At 42.9% G+C, this 15,268-nt stretch overlaps 1 pseudogene; it reads left to right on the top strand.

The window, feature by feature from the left end:
- The first annotated feature begins 13,732 nt into the window (after window positions 1–13,732).
- LOC139017007 (Krueppel-like factor 15 pseudogene) lies at window positions 13,733–15,051 on the top strand (annotated as a pseudogene).
- Window positions 15,052–15,268: the final 217 nt, after the last annotated feature.

The following is a 15,268-nucleotide window of genomic DNA, read 5'->3' as shown; positions in this document are numbered from 1 at the left end:
AGAACCAAGCCATAGGCAGCAAGTTCTAGTAGCAGACCACAGAAAGACAGGAATGAAAGGGGAAATTTTAGAAAAAGGAAAAAGCTCTTACCCCAGCACTTCTAGAAAGCAGAGCCTGGGCAAAGATTAAACTACTGATACTTTTAGGAGAGATGCAAACACAAGGCAAGAAAAAGGTGAATCAAGGCAGGGAACCAGAATCCGCATTTGAATAAGCTCTCTGGATGGTTCATGTGCACACTGAAGTTTGAGAAGCAGTGTTTGAGCTACCAGATGTTTTAAATAGAGTTGTTTTCTTTCTTTTGTGACTGAGTTATTGAGTTTCAGGCCTGTGTTGATTTGGTGCAGAGCAGAGACTTCACTCTAAGATGCAAGAGGCAAAGAGGTAGGAGTACAAGAGTCCTCCAAAATATACCTACTCTGTCAGAATCACAGCACAGTATCTCAATAAAATAAATGGGCATTCTAAATCAAGATCTTCTTTGCTATGTTCAGACTTTTCAGTATTTTACTTAACATGATTCTGGTAACAGTATTAGAGATCTATACAATAGAAGATGAAAAAAAAGATATGGCCTTTCTAAAGGATTTTTTTAAATCTATAAGATGTTCAAGGTAGATCATGTACATGCCCCTAAAACACCAATTCCAATTTCTGTTGCACCAGGATATTTTTGCAGTTATTTCTTAGTATTTTTAAATTCTGTCCTAGAAATGAAAATGAAGCATATTGACATCTTACACATTTTCTTCATCTAAGAAAGGAATCTTATTTAGATATGTTTAAAAATAAAATATAGAGTCCTATTTCTTACCAGTTACACATGTAATTCCAAAGACTATCTCAACTGTTAACAATAGTTATATCTGGGAAATGTGAACTATGTGACATTTATTTATTAAAACTTAGGCACATGTTATTTTTTTTTAATTTTAAAAATTAGCTTTAATTTTTAAAAAATTTGTCCTCACTCTGGTTTTGGTCAAGAAAAATTCTTGTTCAGCCTTGGCTAGTGTGGCTCAGTAGGTTGTCCTGTACACTGAAAGGCGATGGGTTCAATTCCCAGTCACAGCATCAGGGCATATGTGGGAGGCAGTAGGTCAATGTTTCTCTCTCTCTCCCTCTCCCTCTCTCTTCTTCCCTCTTTTCCTCTCTGTAAAACCAATAATAGAAAAGTAAATAAATAAAATAAGAGGTTTTAAAAATTATTGTTTAGACTTTAACGTACCCTCTTCCTAACAATTTGTGCCAATTTTTGTCCTCTGCAGTTGCAGAGATGGCTGAATGGCAAGGGACACAGTATGTTGTTTTTATGTTTTTCTTAGAGAGATGACACTGGTTAGCATTGATTGATAGAATAACTGTTTAAATCTGCTTGCTTATCTTTTATGTTAATGGGAGAGCACTCTCCCTGCAATTTGTTGAAAAGATGACTGACATAGATTTTTTAAAGGAAATGTTCTAAAGAATAATAGCCCTATGACTCGGAGGGAGATAAAGGGTTGCCATTTAACAGGATGGAGTAGACAATAGTTTGAATCCATTCTAAAGGAATTATGCCTGATTTAATCAGGGAATAAGGGAGAATTGGAATAAACAGATAGAAAGGGTGCTAAATATCTCTGACAGCAATAATGCTTCACCAACTTCCTTTAAAAATTTGGCTGATGAATGAATAGTATTAACTGTGTGGAATTACTATATCTCAAATAGAAAGAACAATGGAACGTGCAAAGGATGAAAAGATTATCCAAAAATCATGTGAAAGATGGGCTGTCATCTGTAATGCATGGATTTTGCTATTATTTATAATAACCAGGGTGGCTAAGGTTATAGCCTATCTCAGTCAGAAAATACTCCATTTCTAAGTGGCTTTTTAGATTCCTGTTTTCTTTAAACTTAATATGCTTACTTGTGATTTATTTAAACATAAATTTGTTCTCTTCCCTTTCTTCTTCTTCCTCCTCTTTTTCACCCCTGTTCCCTTCCTCCTTCAATCTCTGTCCCCTCTATTCCTAAGCAATTCCATCCTAAAACCATTAGGTGGGCAAAGAAAAGTAAGCATCTGTACAGATGGGTGAGGGCAGGGTGTTGGCCAAAATACAGATGTCAGAACCCAAGGAGGGTAAAGAGTGTACTCAAGGGGGCGGGGGCCATCACCCAGGGTAAGGTGTCAGTGTTCCATCAGGGTGAGTGGGGCATCTATGTGGGTAGGTAGGTGGCAGTAGTTTTGTCCAGCATAGGGTATCAGATTTTAAGTGGCTTGGAGAGGGCATCTGCACAGGGGTGAGAATGGCAGTTGAGATGGGAGATTCATTGTCTACTTACATGTGTATTGATCAGTTAAGCAAATATATTAAGAATAACACGAGCTATGTTTCTCACTGGCAGTCAAGGGTGTCAACGGAAAGAAAAAGAACTAAAATAAACTGATTGAAATTGGAGGTATTGATGTAAATTTACAGTTTTCATTAGATAGATGATGATAGGTATTGATGTAGATGGCTAAGTAAATTTGTGTATGTGTATAGACATATGCATATATATTCCCTAGTTATATCTACTGAAAGCCTGGGAGCAGCAATACCCGCGATATCAATGAACACACCTGGAACAAGGAAAGAACAAGATGAGCATGGAACATCTCAGAGTGTCAGAAAGCAAGAATAGGTTCCAAATATGCTGAGGCTATGTCAGAAAGATGCAGGAGCTATTAAGAAGGGGTTCCCAGCGGGCCAAATCTGGAACAATTTGAGCACCGAAATAAACAATGACAATAAATGATAACTGTTAAGATATCAACTGAGGCATATTAACATTTAAAGAGTTTATTGGAACAAAATCTATTCAAATCAGGCAGCACCAAACAGGAATTGATTAGAAGTGCTCCACTGGGGAAAAACTTTTATAGAGAAAAGGCAAAAACAAAGTAAGGGAATTATTGATTGGCTGTAACTGAAAGCCTGATTGGCTACTTGTGATTGGCTGTCCTTAGTTTTTAATTTCATAACCTTGAAGTACTTATGGGTCTAGACTTTGGTTTGTTTAAGTAGGCTGCCATTGGCATTATAGCCACCTCAGTCTAACGGCCTTTTTATTTAATTAATTTAACAAACTTATTAAATAAAACAGAAAACCATAGGAATATACATATAGAAAGTTTGATACAGGACAGGATATCTAGACCGTTTCCAAGTACATCCCCACAAAATACTTATTAAGCCTGGTGTGCACTACCTAAATCAGGGGATCAATGCAAATATCATCAATAGGGGGACCAACGGAAATTATAGGATAAAATCACTTCCAAAAATGACAACCTTAACCTAATCATGGGGAAACATCAGACAGACACAATTAAAGGATATTGTACAAAATAACTGGATTGTTACCTTTTTAAGTGCCGAGGTCATGAAACCCATTGAAAGACTGGGAAACTGTTCCGGACAGAAGGAGGCTAAAGGAACATGACAGGTAAATGCTGCATGTGATTGTGACCTGGATAATTTTGCTATAAAATTCATTATTGGACCCAGCCAGCGTGGCTCAGTGGTTGAGCATTGACCTATTAACAAGGAGGTCACAGTTCATATCCCCAGTTTGGGGCATGCCGGAGGCAGCCAATCAATGATTCTCTCTCATCATTGATATTTCTATCTCTCTTTTTCCCTCTCCCTTCCTCTCTGAAATCAATAAAAATATATATTTTTTAAATTCATTATTGGTTCAACTGAATTAACTTGAATGGATCTGAGGATTAGGTGGCAGTGATGTATCAAGGTTCATTTCCTGATTTTAATTGTTGTCCTGTGGTTATATAGGAGAATGTTCTTATTTATAGAAAACTAGTGGCCCAGTGCACAAAATTTGTGCACAGAGGGTGGAGGGGATGTCCCTCAGCCTGGCCTGCACCCTCTCCAATATGGGACTCATTGGGGGATGTCCAACTGCCAGCAGTCAGACATCTCTCTCTCAATCTGGGACCACTGGTTCCTAACTGCTTACCTGCCTGCCTGCCTGATCACCCCTAACCACTCTGCCTGCCAGCCTGCTCACCCCCAACTGCCCCCCCACTGGCCTTCTCACCCCCCCCCCCTTGCTGGCATGATTGCCCCAAATGCCCCCCCGCCAGCCTGATCACCCCCAACTGCCCCCCCCACTGGCCTGCTTGCCCCCAACTGCCCCCCTGCCAGCCTGCTCACCTCCAACTACCCCCCTGCCAGCCTGCTTGCCCCCAACTGTCCCCCCTGCCAGCATGCTTGCCCCAAACTGCCCCTCCCACTGGCCTGATCATGCCCAACTGCCCCCCACTGCCGGCCTGCTTGCCCCCAACTGTCCCCCCTGCCAGCCTCCTTGCCCCCAACTGGATCCCCCTTCTGGCCTGTTCATCCCCTATTGCCCCCCCACCGGCCTGATTGCCCCCAATTGGCGCCCCCTGCCAGCGTGCTCGCTCCCAACTTCCCTCACTGACGGCCTGATTACTCCTAGCCCCATTCCTTGGTCACTGGGGTGACCCAGGAAGCCAAGCCTTCCCACCCACTCTCCCACTCTCTGGCCGGCTTGGCTTCTCGCCCACTCTTCGGCCAGCTCCGTGGCTCTGGCTGGCACCACCATCTTTGTTGCATCAATTTGCATATTCCCTCCTTATTGGCTGTGGGTGCCGCCATCTTTATTACGTAGTGGTGGTTAATTTGCATATTACTCTTTTATTAGATAGGATACATACTGAATTATTAGAGGATAATGAGACATGAGATAAGCAGTTACTCTCAAATGGTTCCGAAAAACAGTTATTTGTATGATACTCCAACTTTTCTGTAAGTTTGTGATTGTTTCAAGATGAAAAATATTTTTAAAAACATGACTGTTATCCGAATGACTGGTGTTTCAGAAGCCTCGTAAAGTTTTTCCCCATAAAAGGAACTGTCATCTCCTATCCTGCTAAGAATGAACTTTAAATAGTGACATGGGTGGATTTTATTTAAAACACTGAATGAGGTAGGGGAGGCCAGGGAAAGGTCAATGGGGAAAAAAAGGAGACATATGTACTACTATTTGTAATACTTTAAACAATAAAATAAAATTTAAAAAAATAATAAAATAAAACACTGAATGACCAGAAGATGCAAGGTCTTTAAATTAGATTGTATTTTCCTCCTCTACTGAAAACTTATAGTTACTGAACTTATTAACCTTAAGCTCTGAAGTAAATTCTCCAAACTGGCTGAAAATAAAAGGTGGAAAAATTATATTTTCAAAAAGATTTTCTACTACATGGATATTTTTTTTCAACTGTTAAATGACTATCTTTTTACCTTAACAGGAATTTTCCAGTAACTGGCCTTAGAGGGAAAAAATTACTAAAACATTTCTTTCCCAAGCTATCACATGACTTTAGTTCATAGGAAAATTGATGGCAAGGAATAAATAATATCTATTATATAAATATTTTCATTAAAATGCACACATGGATTTCATGAAATTCTTTGTGAATTTTATGAAGAGTACTTAGCCATTAAAAAAGAAACCTAAAACAGATATTTGTGTGTGTGGCAGATTTTTAATGTTCAGTTGCCATGTGTTCTGCACATAGATGATTTTTTTTTTCCTTTCAAATTTCTAAACACAGTGGAAGCCATGAGAGAGAATATCTGAAGCAATTCATTAAAATCTTGGCAGCCGGGCCCTCAGCTCCCGCTCTCCCTGAGAGCTGCCTATACTAAATGCTGAGAGCTCTCCCAGCATTTCCCTCCACAGAAGACCCATTGTCACGGCCTCTGGAGAGGCCATTCCTGGAGGGACTGCCTCAGCCAATCTAGGGCTTTGAATAAACAAAAACTATGCAAATAAATTACCATCTGGGAAGGACTGGGTTAGTGTGCTCTTTCAAATGCTCCCAGGAAAACACATTAGATTAAAATGAAATATTCTGTTGTATGATGTAATGTCCCAATTCAGGAGATCCTGGTGTCCCTCTGGCAAGTGTCACTTGTGGGAGGAAGGGAAATGTAGGCTGTCCTTCAGCTGTAGAATCAGAGAAACCTCTTTCCTTGGACAAGATTGTACATTTAAAATGTGTTGTAGGTGATTTAAAATGACAGGTATTATTCCTTGCTAAGAACATGGCATTTCCTGCCTTTTTCACCTGTTTTGATTCTAATTTTTTTTTTTCAGCTGCTTTCCCTCCCACTTGGCTTTGGTAATTATGGCTGGGAATTTCCTGATTCCAGTGTTCTATGGTAGCCTGCCCACCCGCTTCCCCCCACCTCCCAGTTTCCTCCCAGTGGCCCTATCTCTTTGGTGTCTTTGTTCTCACATAAAATAGTCCCTGCAAGCATTGATCAAAGTTCTGTGAATACACACTGACTCATTAGCTACTTAAGATCTTCTTCTTTGCTAAGTGGCTTCTTTTTAAATTTCGGTGGTGGTTGTTTATTTATTTGTTTTTTATCTTACCATGAATCACAATATACAAAGGGAACATGATTTGACCTGAGGGCTTTAAAAAAATCCATATAATAGAAAATCTTTTTGAAAAAGATTTTACTGTGCCAAAAAATAAAAGCAAGCCTCTGAACCTTTCTCTGTGTGCATTCTAATAATATAGACTACTTCAGAGAAATAGAAACCAGCCCAGCACATTCAAAACAGGATCTAAGAGCACTTACAGAATATTTATGGGGATATAAAGTACATAATAGGGAATATAATAAATAATATTGTAATAACTATGTATGGTGCCAGGTGGATACTAGACTTATGGGTCAGGGGTAGGGGGAGATCACTTTGTAAGTTATATAAATGTCTAACCACTCTGCTGTCCACTTGAAACTAATACTGAATGACAACTGTAACTGAAAAAAATGTTTTAAAACAAAAGAGGATATGCCTGGCTGGTGTGACTCAGTGGTTGAGCATCAACCCATGAACCAGTTCGATTCTGGGTCAGGGCACATGCCCAGTTTGTGGGCTCAATCCCCAGTGGGGGACATGCAGGAGGCAGCTAATCGGTCATTCTCTTTCATCATTGATGTTTCTAATCTCTCTCCCTCTCCCTTCCTCTCTGAAATCAATAAACAATATATATATATTTTAAAAGATCTAAGCAGTTAATCACCAAAATGGCTATGCATCAGTCCTCTTAAAACCTGTTATTTTCTAGAAATAATTTAAACTGTGGAACTATTGAGATTTGTAGGTGATTTTTAAAAATTATTATTGACGGTTCCATGAGTGTTCTCCCTCATGTTCATTTAATTTTTGGAAGTATTTAATTTAAACTTTCTTCATTCTCAAAAATACAAACCTTTTCCAAATTTTGAGCTTACCACCTCCATCACAGAATTTTTTTAAAAAGATGACCTCTAGCTATGTCATTTTAGTCAAGACTAGTCTTGGATCTGCTGAAAGAGGGACCACAGAGACAAATTAGAGCCAGTGGGAAAGAGATCTCTCTTCTGCATGGAATCAGAATACTATCAGAATACTTAATAGTAATGTCAGCCTGTAATGTGTCACCTTTCCCTACAAGGCCTCCAGCTTTCCAAATGCCCATCTGATCTGTGTCCACCCCTGGGACTAGATAGTGCAGTTCCCTGCCTGGGTGCTCGTTGATAATATCAAAACCTCATCGCTTAAGAAAAAGCCTGATATCAACACCAGGTTGGCCAACCGCTCAGCTCAGCCTCAAGAGGGTAAAGAATTTCAAGTGTTTTAAAAAAAAGAAAACCAGTAAGACAAAAGGGTGATGTGTTCAGTACTTGACTGCGAGTTAAAAAAACAGAATTCTTGTCACAACTCTTTCACCAAGTTGCTCTGTGACCTTGGGCAAGGCACTCAAACTTTCTGGACTTGGGTCCTTGTTTATAAAATAAAAGAAGTTGCACTATGGCCCCCGAAGTCCTTTTTAGTTATAAACAGTTCTAGGATTCTTACCTATGGTAGCAATAAGATCATCTAAAAAAGGTATCCCCTCGTCAACCCCTGTCACCACATCCATCTGTGAAGAGAGACTTAGGGGGAATATTGCAAATCTAGTGTCCATGGAAACAAAAATGTTAACAGTGAAAGATGCCCCATATGGCAGGATAAGACACATTCTACAATGCAACCCAGGAAAATGGACTTGAGGATTAAGGAATATTAGGGAGTTTTTAAAAATAGCAGTTCAGTTCTACTTTCTAATTTCTCCTCAGAAAGCAAACAGTAGATGTATCCACATAGTTAAGACCTTCTGAGATTCAAGCAATGTTGCTAATTTTTGCTTTAAAATGCCTTAGTCCTGGTTTCTTTCCGTGTTAGAAAAATCCTAACTTCCCTGCTTACTGATTATATGGACTCTCATTAAACCAGCACTGTGCTCAAATCAGAAGTCTCTTGCAGTGTGTGCACTGGATAATTAGCTCATAAAAAGATTTAATATTAGAACAAATAAAGACCCAGATGTCTCAGGTGGTTGGGTCCACTCAGTTTTCTCTCTTTCGTATATTTTACATATTAATTTTAAACTATAGGTGAAAACTAATGCCTGCTCTCTCTCAGTCTCTCTTTGATGTTGCAAAGATCAAAAACTTCCCTAAGGGAAGGTTTCTTGCAGAGAATACTGATTCCACGTATGACTAGTCCCCAAATCTGACTGCTAAGATGTGCGAGCAGGACTGAAATGCTCTGTGGGCCTCAGGAAATGGGCCACATCGTTAGCCACTCTCCAACAAGGATGGGGTGGGGACCTGGGGTCCATTTGGAAACTAGGTCACCAACAGTTGAAATTGGGATATACATCATAGTAACATCTGTTTAAGTGAAAGACCACTTCTATTTCCAGGAATTGCTTTTTGAGAGGGAAGGGGGAGTGGAGCTGGACACAGAACAGTCATGGTTAGCTAAGACGCAATTAGAATTCTGACTGGCATCAGAATCATGCAGGCTAATGGGTGAGGTCGGGGACTAGCCCGGGTAGCCTCTCTCTGAGCCATCTCTAGCACATATGTCGCCTTCATTCTGTCACCTCTCCCAGTGTTCACTGGAGAGCATGCTGGACACAGGGAGGTCAGGAGGAAAAGGAGAAAAGAATAGTGGGAGGGGGTAGCCGAGATGAGAAACGGTAATGGTGGGGATCAAACCTATTTCAGGCCCTCTTGTCTCTTTTCTCTCCATCTTAGGCCCCTCCTTCAGCTCTGTAAAGGAATGTTATAAGAGCAATAGAGAAAAGCTCTATCATGGCATACAGTATTAACCACAAGTCAAAAGATCTCCCATTAGAGCATTTATCTGAAATGAAATCTGAATCCCAGAGGAGAACAATTCCCCTCCCAAAATACAAGTACTGAGCTGGCTCCGACAGAGGAGCACCCCCTAATGAGTCAGAGTGATGAGCTCAGCCACTGCTCATACTGCCCACAAGATGCCCAACCCAGTCCCCACCACCCTGCGAAATTCCAGTTGTAAGAGGCACCCTTTAGCACATGTGGGAACCTCCTGGAGGGAGGGCTTGTTAAAACTGGCTCCACCCCCTGAGTTTCTGATTCACATAACTAACAAATTCTCGCGTGATGCTGATGTTGCTGCTCTGGGGAACCATACTTGAGAACCATTAATCCAGAACATCTTACAAACATTTGTTGTTCATTTTCATAATGGGAGGTCAGAAATGCATGCTGTGGAGCAGAGGAAAATGGGAGTCATTTCATTCTGGATTTCTGGGTTTCTATGTATTTGTTGTACTTTTACTGCCTCTGTTTCCCATGTTGTTGATGCAATTTTAGCACTGTTAATGAAATGTTAACAACTTTCAGAAAAACCACTTTGCTTTCCTCTTTGAAAGACAATGAAGGTTGAATAACAGGGAAAATGATATTTTGGAAGAAATTAGTGTTTCTGATGTATCCATGATAGCCTTGCTTCTTCCATAACTGACAGTAGACGTTATAGGGGGCATGTCAATTGAACTTTGATTTTCTTTCCAATCTTCAGGAAAACTTGTCAATTAAAAAGGTCCAGGTGATTTGTCAAGATTTACACAGGAACTATTTTTTAAAAAGCAGAAACAAGCAGGTCTGACCAGAAGAAATATTTTCTAACTCCAGTGATCACTTTTGATCATAAGCCTAACAAATAATGGGTCTGCCCAGGGAAGCTCAGGATTGCCGCTCACTGCATGTTGTTTCTGAAGCTCATCTTCTTTAGCTTCAAGCCTGAATGCAAGTGAGTTAAAAGAAAATGGATGATTTAAAACCTACCTTTGTGGTTGATTATCCATTCTCCAAACTCCCTTCTCTTAGGCATACACATGTTGGGAAAAACTCACAGAGCATGAAGAGCTAATAAAATGAAATAATGCATATTCATCAATATATTGATAACTGGAATTACTTAAGATTTGCAAGGACCACTGCAATGATAATATATTTTCTTATAATTTTACTTTTCCATGCTCAAAAAGCTTTATGAACTTTTTAAATGAATCTCTATAACATCCCTCTGAGGCAAATGAAGAACAGTTGTAATTATCCCCTTTTCACAGATGGATGGGTAGACACACAAAGGAGGGGACTGAATCAGCCAGGAAGGAAACCCAGCTAAGAGCCCAAATAATTCTAATACTATCTGCCTCTACAATCAATGCCATTTTCCTTTTTAAAAAAAAAAAAAATGTTTTATTGATTTTTTACAGAGAGGAAGGGAGGATAGAGAGTTAGAAACATCGATGAGAGAGAAACATCGATCAGCTGCCTCCTGCACACTCCCCACTGGGGATGTGCCCGCAACCAAGGTACATGCCCTTGACCAGAATCGAACCTGGGACCCTTCAGTCCGCAGGCCGACGCTCTGTCCTCTGAGCCAAACCGGTCAGGGCAATGCCATTTTCCTTTGATTCGTAATAACATGCTGTGCAAAAGTCTGAAGGCACTGTTATCATTCTTTAGTGATGTACCAAACTCTATGGAGACCTCTAAAGAGAGGACATGATGATGAGACTTGGTAAATATAGGCAGCAGCAGTGCATGTCTATGGAAACCCAAATTCAATTTCCTGTGTGGATAATATGATCAAGGTCCATCCATGCCGAATTCCATCAGCACCTGAGCAGCTGGCATCATGCTGTTTTTTTCATAAGCGCACACATAAAGAGGGTAATGTTTAACTAATAAATATAATTGCAAGGCTGCAAACTTCCAAAAGCACCCAACACTTGGGAATTTTTTCTGCGTGACAATAGTTTTCAGTGCAACCGGCTTAGAAATGGGCTGTCCCTGGCCAGAAGCCAGATGGCTAACACAAAAAAGTAGAACACAGACTCAAAACCTGCACTGCAGACCCTTTTTCATATCATGCCATGTTTTGCTAAGAAGAGATTCATACTACAAAACTGCGTTCTTTAGGAATTATTCGTTTTAATAATCCCAACTTTTAAGCAATGGACAGAGATAGGTCCATAAACCAGAAGGCCTGGAAGGCTCCAGTCTGCCGACTTCCTTGAGGCTCCTCCATATCCCCCGTCAGGGGTCTTCAGCAGCAGCAGGCGCCCCAGCTCTCCAGGGCCCTTGTTGTTCCTGCCCCTCACACACTCTCCCAGATGCCTCCATCCAGGGATCCTGAGACTGCAGGGGATGAAAGGCCACTACGCCCCCAGAGCGGGGAACCTCAAAGTACAAAGGTTTGGGGTTTTCCTTTTCTATAAGAACTGTTCTTTACTAAGTGCAGTACGTTTTGAAGTATGGAGTTCCCCTGTTCCAGGGGGATGGGGCAGAAACAAACCAAGTTTCGAAAGAGGCAGGCATTACAAAATGGGTAACCTGCTATTCTAAAAGTTTGCCTTAAATTTCAAAAAATAAAAATAAAGGGCATATCTGTGCAGTGTTCCTTCTAATATTTTAAAATTGAGAGGGTAACATGCTACATATACAATATGCCTGGCTGGTGTGGCTCTGTGGTTGAGCGTCAACCTGTGAACCAGGAGGTCACGGTTTAACTCCCCTTCAGGACACATTGCAGGCTCAATCCCCATAGGGGGAGTGCAGGAGGTAGCTGATCAATGAGTCTCATCATTGATGTCTCTATCTCTCTCTCCCTCTCCCTTCCTCTCTGAAATCAATAAAAAATATATTTTAAAGAGAGAGAGAGAGAGAAAGAGAAAGGGAGAGGAGCATGAGAACAGATAAGCTCTCAGGCTGGGAGGGAAAAGGAGAGAACGTGTTAGAGTTCAGTAAGGGACCAGGACTATGCTGGTGGTGGGGCAATCTCTGCTGACTGTTTAGCATCTTTCAGCTTGCAGCTATGACTACTGCTGTATCCACAATACCCTTTGGATACAAAATAAGTCAGAGAAGACAAATATTGTCTTCAGTTTCTTAAGTAACTCCCATAAACACAACTAAAGCAGATTTACCTTCAAAGCCATCCAAAACAGAAGTGGCTTTCAATAGCAAGACAGGCAGTGCCCAAAGAAATACATATTCTTCTAGGAAGGAAGAGAAAAGACCATGAAGTACATTCTCTCCATCAAGTACTTTGTATGGAAGGAGCTTTCCTGTATGGGTGTAATATTCATTCAATAAACTCTTCTTCAGAATCGTGCAAAGCACTGAGTTAGGTGCTAAGAATGTAAAAGGGATGGTCTGTGCCCTCGTGAGTCTTACACTATAATAAACGTAGATGTTTAAAAGTAAATGTAAGTGTGAGTTATGTAATAGGTTGAAAATTTATCATCACAACCCAGATGTGCTAAAGGTGCCTTTATCTTTTCTAATGGAAACTTCGTTCTTTAGTCCCCTTTTTGCTGATGGAAGAAAAATTAACTCAGTCTTGCCTCTTGAGGAAAACAGATTTATTACCTGTAGCTTTCCCCACAGTCTGGGTTTGGCTGCTTATGTGCCTGTGAGATAGTTACATGGCAGCTTTAACATTAAGGAGAATGTTCCTGCATATTATTAGTCAAAAAAGTCAGGAGTACATGAATGTAACTTTGTGTATAACTGAATTCTACATACATAGCACACAAACCATAGTTCCCAGCTCGGACTGGAAAAACATAAACTCGACAACTCTTGGTAATCATTTCCGCATTGGAACTTTTTCTCTTGTGACTAAGCACCAAGTCAAATTCAATTCTTCCTTCCTCTTGTCTTCTCTGTAGGGAGAAAGAACTAAGTTCCTGGGCCAGGGTCATCCCATATATCTCTGTTCTTTACGAAGTCCTCTTTTTTTAACGGAGATTGAGTCTCTTTCTTCATTCTGCATTTGTCCTGATTTCATAGGCTTGTTGGAAAAACTCTACGGTCAGTCAGTCCTCCAGATAGAGAAGGGGAGACTCAGAGGAGACGAGAGTAGATTGTAGAGCTGAGAAGTTGCCCCTGATCAACCACACCTCAGGAGATGCATATATATGGCCCACCAAAGACCATGTGCGCAACTGCACTATACTAATAGAAGCCAAGGCCACATTGCCAGTTCACCACGAAGGTGTTTTGAGAGGATCAGATAACATTTGGGAAATGGTGTATGTAAGAACATGTAAAGTGTTAAGTGTCAAACAGATGTTAATTACCATCATTATGACTGTGAGAAGTTTTTTAATGTCTTAAATATATTTAATAACATATAAGATTAAAAAATAATAAAACTTTGAGGGGGAGTGAGCGCCCAGCGAGCGGCGGCGGCCGCAGCAACTCCCGGGCCGGCGGGCGAGTGGCCACCGTAGGACCAGGAGGCAGCCCGCTGCCCTCAGCCCAGCCCGCTGGGCCTCAGGACCGCCGGGGCCTGGCCACCGGCCGGGCACGAGCCAAATTCAGCCAGCAGTGGCACGGCCAGGCCAGCATGGTGGACCACTTGCTTCCAGTGGACGAGAATTTCTCGTCGCCGAAGTGCCGGGTTGGTTATCTGGGAGATAGGCTGGTAGGCGGGCAGGCATACCACATGCTGCCCTTGCCCCTCTCGGAAGACGACAGTGACGCCTCCAGCCTCTGCTCCTGCTCCAACCCCGACTCGCAAGCCCTCTGCTCCTGCTACACCAGTGGCCCGGGCGCTGAGGGCCAGGACAACATCTTGGACTTCCTGCTCTCCCAGGCTACGCTGGGCAGTGGTGGCAGCGGCAGCATCGGGGCCAGCAGTGGTCCCGTGACCTGGGAGGCCTGGCGGAGGGCACCGGCACCTGTGAAGGGGGGGCATTTCTGCTTCCCGGAGTTTCCTGTCGGTGACCCCGATGATGTTCCAAGGCCCTTCCAGCCCACTCTGGAGGAGATTGAAGAGTTTCTGGAGGAGAACATGGAGCTGGGGCTCAAGGAGGCCCCAGAGAGCAACAGCAAGGACGTGGAGGCCTGTAGTCAGCTTTCAGCTGGGCCACACAGGAGCCATCTCCATCCTGGGTCTGGTGGGAGAGAGCGCTGTGCTCCCCAGCCAGGTGGTGCCAATGCGGGTGACACTCAGGTGGGGGGCCTGCACCCGATGGCCTCATCCCCTTGCTGCTGCAGATTCAACCTGTGCAGGTGAAGCAGGAATCAGGCACAGAGCCCTCCTCCCCTGGGAAGGCCCCGGAGAGTATCAAGGTAGCCCAGCTCCTGGTCAACATCCAGGGGCAGACCTTTGCACTCCTGCCCCAGGTGATGCCCTCCTCAAACTTGAATGTGCCCTCCAAGTTCGTGCACATTGCCCCTGTGCCCATTGCTGCCAAGCCCATTGGGTCAGGACCCCTGGGGCCCGGCCCCACCGGCCTCCTCATGGGCCAGAAGTTCCCCCAAGAACCCGGCGGCAGAACTCATCAAAATGCACAAATGTACTTTCCCCGGATGCAGCAAGATGTACACCAAAAGCAGCACCTCAAAGCCCACCTACGACGGCACGCAGGCGAGAAGCCCTTTGCCTGCACCTGGCCGGGCTGTGGCTGGAGGTTCTCGCGTTCGGATGAACTGTCAAGACACCGGCGTTCGCACTCAGGCGTGAAGCCCTACCAGTGCCCTGTGTGTGAGAAGTTCACGCGGAGTGGCCACCTGGCCAAGCACATCAAGGTGCATCGCTTCCCCCGGAGCAGTCGCTCCGTTCGTGCTGCCAACTGACCCCCCACCTCCACCCACCCACACAACCATTACCGCTACCACCTGCTCACCCCATCCCACCAGCCCCATCAGATCGTCCAGATCGCCCATATATTTTGTAGCAATAATGTATTTGCCTCCTTCAGAGAGAGGTGACAATGTTGCCAACCCAGCAGCCTGGGTTGATATGGGAAGAGGGGGGCTGGCCTGGGAGGCAGGAACCCAGAGCCCCCCCCCA

This window comes from Myotis yumanensis, unplaced genomic scaffold (genome assembly GCF_028538775.1).
Source record: "Myotis yumanensis isolate MYYU_CA2020_CCGP unplaced genomic scaffold, mMyoYum1.0.hap1 SCAF_9, whole genome shotgun sequence".
Lineage (NCBI taxonomy): Eukaryota > Metazoa > Chordata > Mammalia > Chiroptera > Vespertilionidae > Myotis > Myotis yumanensis.
This window is presented reverse-complemented; position numbering and strand designations above follow the sequence as displayed.